The sequence below is a fragment of the Ammospiza caudacuta genome, chromosome 2 (assembly GCF_027887145.1).
Source record: "Ammospiza caudacuta isolate bAmmCau1 chromosome 2, bAmmCau1.pri, whole genome shotgun sequence".
In the NCBI taxonomy this organism is placed as follows: domain Eukaryota; kingdom Metazoa; phylum Chordata; class Aves; order Passeriformes; family Passerellidae; genus Ammospiza; species Ammospiza caudacuta.
Window position 1 is genome coordinate 74,562,188 of NC_080594.1, and position 10,349 is coordinate 74,572,536.

General features: G+C 33.8%; 1 long non-coding RNA gene across 1 annotated transcript; it reads left to right on the top strand.

Annotated features, from left to right (window-relative positions):
- The first annotated feature begins 902 nt into the window (after positions 1–902).
- On the top strand, positions 903–6,943 carry LOC131554789 (uncharacterized). Its single transcript, XR_009274429.1, has 4 exons — positions 903–960; positions 2,008–2,122; positions 4,663–4,866; positions 5,029–6,943. It is a non-coding gene; the product is annotated as an uncharacterized LOC131554789 (long non-coding RNA).
- The last annotated feature ends 3,406 nt before the right edge of the window (positions 6,944–10,349 follow it).

Genomic DNA, 10,349 nt, shown 5'->3' on the forward strand with positions numbered 1-10,349 from the left:
CACCTGTAATGGTGACTTGGGAGGACAAACACCATCCCTCCAAATGTCCTTGCTCCTTCATCTCCTAGGTCTTGTTGCTGAACATGATGCCAGATGTTATGAAACATCCCTTTGGCTGGCTGTCTCATCTGTGTTGCCTCCAGGCTTCTTGTCACCCTTCAGCCTACTTGCTGACAAGGGACAGTGAGAAGTAGCAAAGGCCTTGTCTCTGTGTGAACACTGCACAGTAATAACAAACATCTCTGTATTATCAAAACTGCTCTTATCAACAATTCAAAGCAATCATCATAAATGCAACAATTAAGAAACGTAATGCTATCCCAACCAAAACCACTACTGCTAATAACCTGTATTGGTAGGACTGCAAGTCTCTCAAACAGGCCAAGTTACTCCCAAAATATACAATAGGATCCAATAACTACATTTAGTAGGGAAAAGTTTCCTTCTTTTAGTTCTAGCTATCTCTTTTTTGACCTATTTCCTAGGCTGCATCAGCAAGGGAAGATTGCAGAAGACATGTTGATAATTATTTTATGGACCTATCAATGGTGCTTTAACAAGTAAAGCATATCCAAGACCCTTCAGCAGCAGCTGATTTAAGTTGCTGCCATTTCCTCCTGGGTGCAGCTGGGGTGGGATAACTGCTGATGCTGTTGTGAAAACAGCTGCACAAGCTCTTCAGCCAACTGGAGCTGGCTGGCAGCAGGCTGCTGAATACAAGCTGCTGCTTATTTGCAACAACAGCATCCTACCGGGCAGCACTGCTCTTTGCTGCTATAGTGGCTTGAAAGTACTGCCAGGTGGGAACTTCTGAGAGTTTAATCCTAAATCCCATTTCCAGCTGGTATTCTGTGACATTCTTAAGATTACTGAAGGCCAAAAGACTAGCTAAGTAGTTTGGGATATGATCCTGCAGTGAGGAATGTAAAATGAAGAAGATTTTCCTCTGTCTACCTAGTGGTAAGAGCCAGTTGGCTGTATGGACATAGCTGCTGAGAAATATGTGATAGTTAATGTATTCAGCTTTTTGGAGCAGATGAATATAAACTTTTTGTGAGATTTGATATCCATAAATCATAGAGAGCTGTGACAGAAAATTTTGTTTGGGAGACATTTAGACTGAAAATATGCCCTCATATTTGACTAGTTTAGCTAAAGTGATGGAATAAACCCTAAAATATTAACAGAAGCTATTCACATAATCAGTACAAATAAAGAATGGAGTCTCATAAATGAGTAGGATCATAGAGACAAGTCCTTCCTGAAGCAGGATATTTATTTTATATTAAAAAGACAGCAATTTATTAAGACAAATCTCTTAGTTTCCTCTGCTACGGCTTTTTTTTTTTTTTTTTAATTCAGGATATATTGCATATATTGCATGTTCAATTTTTTCTAAACTTCGTTCTCTTTGTTTTTTTTTTTTTTTTAAGGTTGTCAAAGGATTAGCTTTCTTATGCTTTGGAAATTTTATGTGCTAGTGATGCATACAGCAGATGAAGACAGCATGTACCAGTCCTTTCCAGAACAGAAATCAGTTCCTCAGGAGCGTTCTTTTTATTGATGTGACACATTAATGACAAGAAATGGAGAAACATAAAATGTTTATTTATATCATGTCATGTTTCACCCATATGAAGCAAAAATATTTTGAAGAGCAGAGTGGTTTACAGGCAAGGTTTAGAATGACTTGGAAAATTACATTAAACTATTCAGAGAATGAGGAATAGATCCAGGATGCTGCCTTCAGGGCTCGTTTTTGAAGGACAGAAAAGGGATCTCCTACATTAGACTTGTAAGGTTACAGCAGAATATAGACAAAAACTTCCTAGAACATTAATTTTAAATTTTTTTTTTAAACTATCCATTTCCATAACAAAACTTAAAAATTCCTGATGGACTTTTGCAGGACTGACAAAGGGAGGTTAAGGAGAAGGACAGTGGAATTTCCATACTCTAAATATCGCTATTTAATCAGATGTCTTTTCTTTTTCTCTGGAGCAATAGGTGTGATCTTGAACTGGGGAACACTTTTTAAAGGCTCCCACTAAGTAAAATTCAGCTGTGGGAATAAAAGGCAACGTGAAGGAGTTAGAAACAGAATACAAGAGCGTGATGGAAGGTAGGATGGGCTTTCATGGAACTATGTGCAAAAACACCCAGATGACCTTTACCACATTCCAGAAACATTTGGAATTATTTTTCTCTACTTTCAAATGCTTTCCTTTGCAGATATTTTGGAATACTTTTGGTATGAAATATTGAACCATGCTCTAGATATCTAGATATTCTTTCTGTATAATAGATTATATCAAGCACATTGTCTAGACTTGAGGCAGTTGTAGAGGAAAAAAATATTAGAGCAAGGTTAATAAAGTACATACAGAAATGACAAATAGGTTTAGAATAATAATCTCTAACAGAAGTTGTTTAAAAAGTATTTTGTTTTGATACTTATTTCTTCTCTACCACTATTTACTTAATTCAAGAATGGGAAAGTGTGTTTTTGCCAGCTAGAGTACCACACTCAAGAACAATGATAGAAGTACTCTTCAGTGGGTTAAGATGACCTTTTTGTTGTTGTTTTATTTATTGCTATTTTTTTCCTTAGATGCTTATAGATTTTCAGGTGAAGCTTTTTAAAGGAGATGCTTAAATTTATGAGCTGTTTTTGTAACTCTTTCACTACCTTAGCTTTTTCTCCATCTCTTTAATTGCATTAATTTCACTTTATATATAAATTTCTTGTAAATAATTTTTTCTAAGATTTCTGCACATAGCCAGCTAATTCTGTCATTCCAATATCCACTTTTTCCCAATTATTTGCTTCTCATGCCTAGAAAAGCACAAGTCTAGACAGTCTATTAAGGTAAATATATTAAAAAAAAAAAAAAAAAGAGACCTAAAGACTTAGTGGGTTCAGTCATTTACACTGAAGCAGTTAAAGTAAAAGTCGAAAACTCCAAAAATATCTGAAAGTGTCTTACATGGGTGATTTTTGTTCTCAGGTACAAAAGCTTTTGATAGCTCTTAGTATTTGTACAAAAAGATGATTTATTTTTGCTAAATTGTCTTCTTGAAATTGAAGGCAGACTTTAGACCATCCTTTTTCATGTGGTGGGAAAAAAACTACTAATACTTTAAAAAGAGAAGTCACAAAAGTGAAGCTGAACATTTAGAAAAACTTATTTGATATCATACTAGCTGGGTAAGTTGCCACAGAATGATGGGTCCTTAAAACATTGTTTGTTTCATTTGGCTTTTGAAACAAAGATTCTCTGTAAAACTAGACTGCAGGTGCTCTAGCAGGAATTTAGACTCCTTTTTCTAAAGAGTTGCATCTTCGCAACTCCAATGAGTAACCAAGAGCTCTTATGTGACACGCACATACTAAATTCTAAGAATGTCCCTATAAGAAATATAACTCTCAGATTTTAAGAAAAACTTTTGAGTGATAAGGCCTCACCTGAGCCACAACACACAAAAAATGGCATCAGTAAATTGCTTGGCAAGTACCCATGTGGGGCTCCATGGAGATTTTTAAATCCCTTAAACGTCAAAGCACCAAAAAAGTCCTGTCGTCCCCCCGTCCCCCAAATTTTAAAGATAAAGGTAGTTTAGGAGCATTTGAAATTTCCCAAAATTTTAAATTAATTAAGAAAAGAAAGCTTTTTCCCAATTGATGTTTATTCTTATTTTATTTTCACAGTTCTACAATTTCCACAGCAATCTTTTTAACATCTAGAAATCGTCACTGCTGAATTTCAACAAAGTATACGTGTGTGTGTGTATATGTATATATAAAAAAATATGTATATATAATTACTGTATACTTTAATAATTTTGATTTAGTAAAATCTGAGTTTTATAAGCCTCTACTATACTTACACATATAACAGTCTTGCCTACATGGTCACCAATAATACACAAAACATACAGAAACTTATTTCTCTTTGTGATCCATATTCAGTGTAGGTATGTTTGAAACTGGAATTCAAAATATATGAGATGGAAGAAACGAAAATGGCAGAGTAAGCCTAGGAAACCAGGCTTAAATCACTGTAGTTTGCCTTTGTTTTTATCTGACTTTCAGTTCTTATAAATTGCCCTACTTTATGTACCACAAACTAGTGCTTGCTGCTTGCCCTCCCACAAATGATTTTTATATGCAGTATCTATCCAACTACTAGCAAGCTAATCTTATTTAAAGTACAGTAAATAGAACTCAAAAGCATAATGCAATGAAGTGCTAGGTTGGCATAATGCCAATTCAATTTTCCTGATTTAAAATCAACTTCATTATTATGTGCATTTTTCATTCAATAATCTTAATTATACATTGAAAACATGAAGAATGGCATAGTAAATCTGTAGTTAGGAGGCTTTTGACCAGGTTTAATCTCAAATGGCATTATATACAGCAGGTTTATATATTAATATGCATTTATGTATTTATATACATCAGCTTATTACTGACCACCCAGTGACTTTGCTAACAGTGGAATGACAACTCTGTCTTTCCTATCAGGATTTCCTACCTTTTCAAAGTGATCTTTTTTCATTTTGACTCCTTAATTTTCTGCATAGAAGGAAATAGAATAGACTGTTTTAGCCTGAAGGGGCCTACAGTGATCCTCCGGTCCAACTGTCTGAACTTTTCAGGGCTGACCAAAAGTTAATGCTGTTAGCGGCGTTATCCAAATGCTTCTTGAACAGCGGCTTTGAGCGTTGACCAATTCCTCAAGAAGTCTGCAATGTTTGACCACCTTCTCCTAATGCTTCCCTATATCCAGTCTGAACATGCCCTGGCACAGCTTTGAACCAACCTTTCTTGCGCATCTTGTCACTGGATTTCAGGCAGAAGAGGTTAGCATCTCTCCCTTCACTTCCCCTCCCCAGAAAGTTGTAGAAAACAGCAAGGTCAGCCCTCAGCCTCCATTTCTTCAAACTAGACAAACCCAGACTCCTCAGCCACTCCTCACAAGACATGTCTTCCAGCACTTTGACCAGCTTTGTTTCCCTCCTCAGGATACAGCATGCAAAGACCTTCAGATCCTTCTCAAATTAATGAGGACCAGAACTGCACTCAATACTCCAAATAAATGAGGCCAAAGCAATGTTGAATACAGTGGGCTAATTTTGACTGCCTGGTGATACTGTGTTGGATGCACATTTCTTCCTAAGTTACATATCCATCTGAACTTTTATGTTTCTTACGCCTGAACAGGTATTTTTACAGCTTGTTCTCACCGCTTACCAATTTTATTGGAAGCCTGAGCCACGATCACACAGTTGTACCATATTAGTGCAAGATTACAACAGAAATAGTCAAATTTCTAAGAGTCACAAAATACTGTAGTAGAGGTTATAGAAAAAGACTGTGGAGCTTCACTTAATATTTTATACATCCACTGACAGAGAATTCCTGAACAGAGAATCTTGGAGAAGACAAAATATAGATACTTATTTTAGGATTTTTTTTTTAAGCTAGAAGAGGTCCTTTTTTTTTCATCTTCAGCATCACAGAGTTAGCAGATGAAAAATAGCTTTAATATTGTATGTGTCTAAATAATATAATGGAAACATAAAGATCTTTGTGATGAAAACTTGATATGTAATCTATATGTCATTTAGAAACACTCAAAACCCCTCAAAATTATTAAAGCCTTCTTCTGACAGTTTACTAAGAAATATTCCCGAAAAGCTAAGCAAGACTCAGGTGAAAGTAAAGGAACCAGAAAAGAAAAGAAGATAAACTAAAGGAAAAAGTAGAAGAAGGGAATATTAACGTTGTCAGAGAACCAATATCAGTAAAATTTATGCAATTTTTACAATTATGTTGTTCTTTGCCTGGGAAAACTAGCTTTTATTTTTTTAACTATTAGAAAAGGATTGTTATACATTTTGGAGTTTCTACATAAAAATACACTTCACAATGACAATATTATTTTCATTTTTTCATCTAGTTTATATAAAATGGCTTCGCTAACTTAATCTTTTAAGATTACAAGGTACCTGCCTACCAAAGATACTGTGAAATCTGTACTTTATCAGTCTGAGATAATTTGGGGAGAAAATGAGAAATATTAGAGATAAATTATTCATTTTTTTCCAAAATTTTAGATGGGAAGAATGTGAAAAGGTAAAAATCCCACTTTATACATGCAAAACATTGTTTCTAAGGTTAAGTCTTCATAACAAGTTATGGCATGGATTCCAACAAAGCTCTTAAGAGGAAGATGTGCCCACATATTTGAGCAACAAAGCATCCTGGATAGTCTGTATTCCAACTTCAAAGCAGATCTCCACTTGCACATATTTGTGGAGCAGCATTTCACAATTTCCCAGGAGTAAGTTAATGACTGTAATTACAATATTGAAAGAGAAAGAATATCAATAAATGCACCAAAATCTATATGAATTTTGTGGTTGAAAAGACAGCAGAGGGTTGAATAAATGTCATTCAAAATGTGTCAAGTCAGACTGAACAAAAGCAACTGACTAATATTTGCCTATAACCATACTGATCTTTCATTTCTTTATAATGAGAATTTAAGGGGTTTTCAATCCATTATGCTTTCCCCCTCTTCCATCTGTTTCTATGACTTCAGATCATCTAATTCCTTCAGCCCTCTGTCAGTTATTTCAAATTTCTCTTGAGCTGTTTTCTCCCTGTATTGATTACCACTGAACTGCAAGAGATCTTCCATCAGCTTGCCCTCTTTACTGAAACATTGCCACAGGAGGTAAACAGTTCAGAAAGAACTTGCAGCAAGAGTTCAGTGTGTTCCTTAATCAAATTCTCATTAAAGACCAATATAGTCCACGAATTGCCATCCATAATGTCATCTATCCCATGAACTTCTACACCAGCCATCACTGTAATGACATCTGTAAAGCTCTTACAGACTTTTTAAGGTAGACATTAAGAATTTACACCCACAATGGCAGTCTTTACACTCAACTAAAGATTAACTAGCTGGTATACGCAATTACTTTAAAAGTAATTTCTTTTTTTATAGTGGCATCGAATGAGCACAGACATTGTTTTATCTAATGTTGGTGACCTCAAACAGAATGTGTAGCAAAATGACAAGACAAAGAGTGGTTTCTTGGATCAATATCCTTATAGCAAAAGTTGTAATAATGATGAAAAATGAAAGACTTGTCAAAAGTAATAAAAATAACTGTATCTGACCAACATAATGGGATGCTTTTATGAAATGGTAACTGAAAATCATGCAGGCTTTTTCAGGTAGACCTACACTTTTTCTTTCATGATAGTCAGGAATCAGACAACCAGACAGTAAAATTCAAACGCAGAAGTCTAACACAAGGAGAAAGAGTCATCTTAGTAAAAGTGCTTCATGTAGTGGAACAGCTGAATTTCCTTTTTGGCCTTTTTTTAGGTTTTTTTGGCTGATTTTGTTGCTGTTTTTTTTTTTTGTTTTTTTTTTTTTTTTGTTTGTTTTGTTTATTTGTTTGGTTTGTTTTTTTTTTTTTTATTTTATTTTTTAATGCTATTATTCTCTAGGACCAAAAGAGGAAGCTTTTTGGAATCTTCACATGTTCAGCCCAGCTACTCTAAATTAAGAATGACTGTAAGCAAAGATGTTCACAACTGCCATGACTAGGAAAAAAAGTACTCTTGTCATTGGGTGCTGATCCACACTTTGGCAGTAAGTGATGGTCTTGATCTTATACCCTTACTTCTGTATTTTCGTTCGAATTTAAAACACAAAGGCAGCCAAAACAGCTGCATCATAAACTCCTATCTTCTGCTATTCGTAGTTACTACCAATATTCAGGCCTAGAGGAAGAAAATATTGCAGATAATATTGATTACCTGTTGCTGTACTTACTGGTATTAACTAGAATCTATTAAACACAGATAGTGTCAACTAAATTATATCACTATTATTAAAACAAAAAAACAGGCAGAAAACAATTGGTTACATAAACCTTATGACTGTTGAGGAATCTGACACATAAATCCTGATTTTAATGAAGATCTGATCTTATTATTATTTTCTCCCCATCTCACAGTTGTCTTTTTCCTCAGCTTCAATTCTGAGTGAATTAATTTCGGCTACATGATATATTTTCAGACAACATTCCAATAAACTGAAATTATTTTGAAGTTGACAAGGGTTAAATGTAAGCAACTAGTCTTTTTAGACCAAAATTCAAGCATCTCAAAGTCTTTTATCTCCTCAGATTTCTTAGACCTACTTTTTAAATTAAATTTATTTGTATATAGCTATGTAAACATACAAGAGTTGGTGGAGTAGGGGGGGCTGATGGGACACTTGATAATATACAAAATTCAGTAAAATAAATTTCTTTTTTGTCTAGAATTATAGATAGTTTCAGTTGGAAAGGTCCTCTAAGATCATCAAGTACAATTGTTGCCATAACGTTGCCACTGCAAAGTCCACCAATTTTTATTGCCTACAATGTTAGTATCATTGTATTAAAACTATGTAATTGTTATGTTATTCTTACATAATGGTGCTACTTACATTCATGACTGAATGTGCTCTTGACTAAATCTGTTCTAAAACCACAACTAAAACCTTAGAATTTCCTTTAAATAAAGTGTTATAACATTGCATAGCTAATAATCAAAGGTCAGGAAACTTGATGCAGCAGTGCTCTTACAAGGCTGTTAATGTGTCATGCGAATTGTGTGGATGTGTTGTGGTGTGTTTATCAAAGCATTAATAATTTTAGAGAACCTGAACTACCATGTATGAAATTTTTAAACTTCTATGAGTAGATGCCATACCAGAATTTATTTGGGGTATAGAAAAAGAATACAAAACAAAGAGTACCATTCTTCTGGTTTTGGTTACAAAGTTTTAAATTATGATATTTAAATATATTTTAAAAAACAAAAAATCAAAATCAAAAAATCAAAAAAAAAAAAAGAGTTAATGAAAGAAGAAATTGAATGAGCTTTAGAGAAAGACCATATTTGCCTGCATACACATCAGGATTTGGTTTTCTGGCAGGAAAAATGGGAAAAATGGGAACTACTTAAATAGAGAAGATAATGATTTATATTGATTTTGAAATTGCACTTTCAATAAAATTGGAAAAAAAAATTGGAGATAAATGTGTCTGGAATTTTCATGTGTCTGGAATTTTCATGTGTCATGAAACTTCCCCAAATCTGAATGCTCATGCAAAAAACTGTCATTCCAATAATAAAAAAATATTATACATTTGGCTTACTAGACAGAATGAACAGAAAACATAAGACCTATATTTGAACATAGTGTTTGTTGATGTTTGTGAAGAAGGAGAAATTTTTGATGTAGCAGAACAAAATGATTTATATTTGGATATTGCTCAAGCAAATTTGGGAGACGAACAATGTGACATCTGGTTTTGGCAAAGGAGGCTCTGGTCTCTTCTGCTCTTCAATTCCATTTTGAAAGGGAATTATAAAGTCAAGTAAAGTATTTATTAATGGCTACTTAAAATATTTTAAAAATACTAAATTAAATTCTGGCAGTCAAAATTCATATATGAATGACCGTCAAAGATTTGTTACTGGTTTTGTTTCTGTGTTGTTTAATTTTGATATTGGAAGTTTTCCAACCAAAGCAGATAAACCCAAGTAAAGGGTAAGGCCCAGAAGAATCCAGATGGAAAGCAATATTATAGATTTATTTTTTTTCCCTACATGACTAAAAAGAAATATAAACAAATAAGAGTCTGAGATCATTAGCTGTCTTGCTTGCTTAGACATGGGGCACAGAACTAGACTGTAATATATAAAGAATTAAATTATTTGATGGCCAAATTACAGACTGGTCTGAAAGTAAATGCTTCAGTATTCTAAATTATGAACTGAACTTTAGTTTGAGACAAATCAGAAACCCACCTAGATGTTCTGATTAGAAAAGGTGAATTCTGGTCCAAAAACCAATGACAGTGTTAGAAGTACATTGGAGGTGCTGAAACTAACTGTATATATTGTTCGTGTTTTAACAATTAATTTAACATGATTTACACAGAGGAATCAAAAGAAAATAAAAAGGCTTTTTCAGAGGTTGAAAAATTTAAAAAAAATTGAAAACAAGAGCAGCCATGTGAGAATAAATCCTGCACCACTTTATTATGTTGATTAATGCTGGAATCATTTATATTCACCATTATAATCAAGGAAAAAATGACATTTCAGTGAGTCAAAACCCAGAAGTTTGGCAGATATTAAAGATTCAAACTTTTTTTGGTTTTTTTTTTTTTTTTTTAATATTTTGTTCTTCTACCAGACTGTCTGAAAAATCTTAGTTTCACATTGCCTTATGAATGGCAAAAGCAATTTGGAGCTGATTTCC